A 7,355-nucleotide genomic window follows, 5' to 3' on the forward strand; every position below is an offset into this window, starting at 1 on the left:
GCAAGGGCTCCCTCGAGTCGAAATAGTACTACGAGAAGAACAAGAAATAGATGCATTATCTCAAGAAATAACTTAAGCGGATGAGGGATTAGTTTAATGAGCTGATGCTCGGCGTCAACACAGGCAGCAATGAAACTCGCACTCTGATCATCAAGCCAAACGAAACCAAGGAGGACTGGAAGTCTCTCAGCCAAAAGATCTACAAGGCCAAACAAGAAATGGCCACCCAGGTCAGGTAGCTCGAGGAGAAGATTTTTACCAATAACGAAATCATAGAACTTACTCACGAGCTTGAAATCAGCATCAGCGAACTCAGGATCCTCATCAACAAGAAACTAAACACCGCTGACCACGAGAAGGCCAGTAAGAGACTCGAAAACAGGCTGAACAACTTCATCAAGCAAGTCTACGATAGGTAGCATAGCTCCACCAGCAAGGAAGCACTACTTGCCAAACAGCCGTGGTTCTGCCTCTCTTGCGATACTGAAACTGGGGGCAAAGGGACAACGCAGAGCTATTACTATAGCAAGAATAATAGCATCCAGGCAGTCATCGAGCGGAATGTGCCATTGGGCAAGAAGGTCAATATTGAATCACATATGGTCAGAAGAAGTGAGCAATCTCAAGCAAAATTGCCCAATGTCAATCATGCCAGCCATGTCAATGCATGATTGATCCTCATTTTAACTCATCAGTATCAATACTTATTTGCATATTTATACCAATGTGCGTGTATGTGAGTATGTGTGTGTATGTGAGTATGTGTGTGTATGTGTGTGCATGTGTGTGCATGTGTGTGCATGTGGATATGATTATTAATAATAACGAGATATGGGCTTCCTTCGGGGTTTCTTCGTGGCCTTACCTATTGGCATTTACTTTGGAGAGCGCAGAGTGCGATTCCCATTGGCCTACATATAGAACAGCGATAAGCAATCGTATGGACAGTTGATTGTAGATTTCAATTTCGCATCAATAATAATGAAAGAGATCCGATGCGGAGTAATGAGAGAGCCGTACTAACACTCTCCGATCGAATACGGGTATATCAACCTGCCCCAGAATAATCAATAGCAATAAAGCCAAATACAAGCAGATAAATTAGATGATACTCTAGAGATGCCACTAGAGATGCCAATAGAGATGCCAATAGAGATGCCAATAGAGATGCCAATAGCGAACAATCAACATGAAAATGAGGATGCTGTATGAATGTTCATGCTATGCCATATATTTATCCGTATTGATTATTGTCAGAAATATGTCTGGTTGACGTACTTTCGATGGCATGCGCATAAGCCTCTGCCTTTGTCCTTGTTGTGAGTGCTGTGGCTCTTCTTGTTGTGCTTCGGATTGGTTCTCCCGTTAATGGCATCCTTCATCTTGAGGTAATTGCAGCTCGTGCACGCGTTGCTCTTCTTCACATTCATTATGGTGTCATGTTTGTGGTTTGGCTTGTATGACGAACTCAGCATCCATTATTACTCCTCCTTTTACTACTCAGATGACTGTTATGGATGCTGTGGATTATAGTTATTGGGCTACTGTAGTTATGGGTTGCTCCGATCATTATTATTGTGATTGGTCTGAGCATTTCGGTATAGAGACAGCTTTCGGCGTATCCGCTCAGTGTGAAAATCTGTTCTGTTACTGCCATACTTTTAGTTCAGGTTTTGCTTATTCCTGAGATGATCCTGATGGCCTAAGCCCTCACTTAGATTGAGACTGTAGTTATAATGGATGCCACTATGATTGAGATCCATGACAGAATTTGCATCTATGTTGGCCTTGGAAACCCATAACACGATCTATTTCTTGAGTGCATCGACGTAATCCTGCATGAATTTGATGTATCTGGTGCCATTATGCAACTACTCATTGCGCATCCGTAGTTAATCAGTGCGCATCCGTAGTTTTCGTTTTAACTCTTTGTTTTACTATTTCAGCATTCTGCACTACTCTTGCGTAATGAGGTAGTTGATGTTCTAGTTGACCTCAATGTTAGCAGAGTGTTCTGGTGTATGATGTTATGTAGGATTCTATGTGTGATGTTATGTGTGATGCTATGTGTGATGCTATGTGTGATGTGACTCGTGATACTCCTCTGGATATGAAGAAGTCTGGTGTTCTTCCAAACATCGACCTGTGTTGCTGCCACTTTTGTTTTTTGCTTTGTGGTTCTGCATTTTCATTCTGTTGTCTTTATCTCTATTATTGTACTTATTGCTGATGTTGTCCTCGAATTTGAATGCTTCTATCTTCGTGTGTGCAGTTTGGGGAGAGTGTTTGGTGTGAGTGCGAGTGTTGCAGTTGTTGCTACTATTGGACTACTCGAGTACAGACTGTAGGGCTGATTGGAGTTGATTGGCCATCTTGATCGAGTGGCTGATGGTTTATTGGAAAGATGCGCCCGACATTAGATAAATTTAAAGAATATACCCCACAAATTTATTATCAATTATATCATTAGTATGCACAATGCAATTCCGAGCTGCATTATCTCGATGCGGTAGTGCGGCATACAAATGCCCACTAATTTAAATATAAGTAACGATGCCAGAAAGTGCTAGTGCCTGATATTAATTGATGTTATTATAATAAATCCAGTATCATGATCGAGTTGGTCTATTTCGTCTTCTTTTGGTTCCTTGTGATTTAAGTGCTCATTTTCGTGGGGCTCAACATCCCAACCCCGCATGGAGTCAAAGGCAAAATAGTAAGATTCTTAACAACCAATTAAAAAGTATGGTTCGTCATGAAGATCCATCTATCTGTCTGCATCCTGGCAGCATTCTTCTACTGGGATTTGAGTCAGACCTAAACAATCTTCACTGCTGAGAAGAATAGACTGAAGTATGAGGGGAGTGGACATCTCGGATCGGGTACTTTTTGTTTCATGCTTAGAGCTGAGGATTGGGTATCTCTCCTATGAAATCCTGAAAGTGCAGAGGAATAAATACATCGCCTTTATGGTTATTTATGTCTCATTGGCCCTTAATTTCTATGTTCATCTCCTCCGGTATATTTACTTGAAAAGGTAAGGATATGAACAAAACTTTTCCTTCAAAAATAGAGACCGGCTCAATGAAAAGAAACAATAAAAAATCCTTGCTCGCGACGCAAGCAGTAAGCAATTGAAAGATGATTGAGTTAATTAATGATTAATTTATGTTACATGATTCTAAATGAGCATTCCCATAGCTTTGAAAGCTGAAAAATACTTAGTCTGCATATTAACATTAATTGAATCAGATAATTTGTTCATCAATAGTTGCTGTAGCTAAGAATCACTAACTGAATTATTAATGACAATAGAATGAAAGAGCCATTTGATACTTATTGAGAATATAGAATAATCAGTTTTGGTGCAACTTCTTTAGGGTTGCCAATTTGTTCAAATTCGGTTTAACCAATCTTTCATAGACCAAAGCAATGCCATCAGTGCGCGGATAGAACAGCCAAATGAGGAATAGGAGTTTGAAGGCGTAATGCGCTGGCACAAAAAACAAGAAGAAGAAAAGCAATTAATCGAAGACAGTTGCAAAGCCGAATATCACCCAGTAGGTGACCCATTTTTTATGGGTTTCATCCATGTTGCTGTGTATTGTCTGATTTAAGATTATCATTACCTTGAAAGACATGTAGGTCGGGTAGATCATTGCGAAGAGAGTAATTAGCAGATGAGCGAGGGCCGTTGTTGTGACACTCACGAACAGGAGCAAGACCACTGAGCCCAGAAAGATGTAGGACGGGCGGATTGGGGAGTTTTCGGTTACTTTCTTTAAGGGAATGAAATCATCTAAGTCATCGTCAATTGTGGTGAAGATATTGGAAATGAGTTGTTTAAGATCGTTGGCTTCACTCATTTATGCGTATGATGTGATAATAATGCGATTATTTAAATATAATCATTTTCTATGAATTTCTTGAGTATTTTCGGCTACGGGAAGAGCGAGAAAAAAAAGAAAAAGGGAAGAAAAGGATAGAAAAATCAGACTCAATTCGTTATTAAGAATGTTGCGATGAATTTCTTCTCGCTCATGGGAGCAGGGCCGAAGAAGCAAGAATGTCAAGACACATGCTGCATGCTCTAAAATTTAGGGAATAAGTCATTCTTCTTTGCAGTGTATGACGGTCATGGATCTTCAGGGAGATAGGCCAGTCAAACTGCGAACGACTATATTTCTTCAGAATTCTAGAAGTCTGCTCAAAAGGGCGATTTGGCAAAACTCTAGTCAGATAAAGAGATTGAGCAATATTTAAAAAAAATATTCAAAAATTCAGAAAAGAAACTCAGGTAAAGTGGAATCGATTATTCCAACTCAGGAACCTGCGCGATATCCATTTTCATACATAAAAATAAGGCCTATATTGGAAATTTAGGAGATTCCAGGGCGGTGATGTTTCGAGTCACTCCAAAATAAAAACTTGCAATCGAGCTCTCTTACGATCATAAGCCCATTCGGCTTGATGAGCGCTAAAGGATTGAGAAAAATGGGGGGAAAATTTATAGAATGACTCATTAAGGCCATCAAGTAGGTCCTCCTCGAGTGTGGGCTGACGAATAAGGCCCGGGTATTGCAATAACAAGATCACTAGGGGATCTTGAAGCAAAAAAAATAGGCTTGATTTCAGAACCCGAAATTCAGAGCATCGCATTAGAGTAAACCGATAAATTTATCGTAATTGGCTCGGATGGATGCTGGGATGTGATGACATCTGCGTAGGTGTGCGGGTTCATCAGCCAGCACGAGTAAAGATAGACAGTAGCCCTAGCTCTTGTAAATTAATGCAAAGCGCGCTGGTAATAAAATAACCGAAATAAAAAGAATGCTTCTAAAATAGGTGACTTGCCTTACCTAAAGTACGGGAGAGATGATATTAGTGTGGTCATTGCCTATCTATAATTCGAGGAAGTCGAGGGCAACCTAATGGAAGAAAAGTGATAAATTCGACTATTCATTATTCATTATCAATTAATTTATTGTAGGTTTGCCCTGCATGCGAGTACGACAGTATGTAGAATAGTTCAGATTAATTATAAGTTAGATAAAGATTTAGATTGACTCGAATGTTGGAAAGCAATAAGTATCCAATCAAAGAAGTAAAGATCGATGTATGGAATAAAAAAGTGAACTGCACATCAATGTTCACGATCCTCGCCGAGGATGAAGCCCTCCCGGTTTTGAAGGAGCTTGACGAAATGCTCACCAGATTGCTAACAATGCCCCTCGAGGAGACCATCCACGAGAGCTGCATATAGTTCTTCTTTGTGCACGTCTTCCCTGTGGTATGCCAAAAGATAATCCGCTCGCGGTATTTCAAGTAATTTTCAATTAACATGCAGGAGCACTTTAGTTTTGCGACTAGCCAATAGTGTACTTCAGAATTCAGTCTACTTGGTTCATAGGTACTTGCAAATCGGCATCAAATATCCTAAATTTCTGGAACTGCTGGTCATCGTATTCTGCACTGACGAGTATTACTTCAAAAGCAATGATCAACTCGCATACTGCCATTATGTAATTTTATGCCCTATCGACAGCCATACTCCTACTTCCCGACGAAACACAATATCGGGGACACCTTGCAGCTCCATGATTTGGTTGACGTCCTTAAGATCGATAGTGTCTTTGATAAGGTCACTTGGTCGCATGGCAAGGTCATTCAGATCCATGAAAACGATATTGACATCGAGTATCTTGACGACTGTGATGGCAGAGCAATCAGATTGCGCAAAGATAGTCTACAACTGGCAGCCTACAATACGCGTGCCAAATAAATTATGGAGTGGAGGAAGAATTTGAAATAGGGAGATTTAGTCGATTGCGAAGAAATGTATGGCAACTGGTACAATGCAACAGTCACGAAGCTCATTGAATAGGGTAACAAAAGAAAGGTGCAAATACAGTTTCGGATCAACCATCCGCGGGGGAATCTCTACGATGAGGCCAAAGGGGAGAATTACTTCGGTACCTCTGAGCAGTTGGAAGTCGATATCACCAGCCCAAAATTGGCACCATATTGTACAGTTGCCAAATAGTTCAACTACGATTTCAGTAAGACTGTTTACGATGCAGTCGAAGACCTGAACGACTACTAATTCCAATAGTTCAATAATTCCACAATTTATGCAATTCCAAGGAAGAAGTACTTATCATCGCTATTATTCAACACCATCAATGGGTTCGGACAAGCAGGAGGGTTCGATAAGATTATTGAGTATTTGTAGGGATAAATAAATTACGATGTGTTTTGCTATTTTGCGAAAGGGATGAGTGGGATAGTCCCATTTCTCCATCGAAAATTCATCCACAGCATTATTGATAGATTACGGAAACTCGTCAATAAATATGTTTTCGAGGATGCCTAAAAGATGGCGAAAGAGTTCACGAAAGAGAAATCTGAAATGATATTCGCAGGGTTACGTGCACTTCAAAAGCGAATATGCTCAACTGACACTGTGTATCGATTCGAAAACTAAATTAAAATGAAATTAGTGGAGTCTTGTCTTGACAATAAGCTGACCCAAAAGCTACAGGGTCTTAACTAGCTGAAGGATATCGTTAAGAATGGCATCTACATCACTGAAAAGAACAAAGAAATCGTACTTTTATTTAATTACTCAGAAAAGCTGGATAAAGGAAAATAAGATATTCTAGAAGATCTACATCACGAACAGTCATGCGCAGCTCATCAAAAAGTCAGAAGATTTCTTCAAGTATTTGATTTCGGAGTCCATTCTATAAGTCACAGATTTGTAAAGGCTTTACAAAATTGCCCAAAAAAGTGACTTCGAAACAAGAATATCTCTGTACAAGCTTTTCCAAGAAGTGGCCTACATCTTCAAAAAGAACCATGTGGAGTTCCTGATTGACACAATCCTTGAATCGGAATTATCTCTTATTCGTAACTAAGATATCGACCTGCTTCATGAGTTGTCTCGTTTCTCCAACTACTTCCCCCTCGACAAAGTCATCTGCTTCTTCGAGAATATTATTCTCTCTCCTCAGAACAAGATTACTGAGGTCAACGATTACGCGATTAAAAAGTACTCGGATATGGTTGTCCGCAATCATGAAATGAAGTCACGTCGGAGGGGCATCATCAAGAACTTCTTGACTAAAATGGCCACGCATGACATTTCGCAAATTACCAAAGTGCTCAAAGGCATTTTTGAAGGGATTGGGGTTGGAGAGTGGGGAGGAAAAGACCTCTATGATATTATTGCCGATGAGAAGATCGATGAAGTTGCCATCCAAGCTCTACAGCAAAATATAAATGACCCCGAGTTTTCTCATACTTTTAAGGAAGTCTTATCATTCCTCATCAGCATTTACAAGATCTCCACCAAA

The sequence above is a fragment of the Brachycentrus maculatus genome, unplaced genomic scaffold, assembly GCF_059751285.1.
Source record: "Brachycentrus maculatus isolate JH-2025_06_01 unplaced genomic scaffold, ASM5975128v1 h1tg001418l, whole genome shotgun sequence".
NCBI lineage: Eukaryota > Metazoa > Arthropoda > Insecta > Trichoptera > Brachycentridae > Brachycentrus > Brachycentrus maculatus.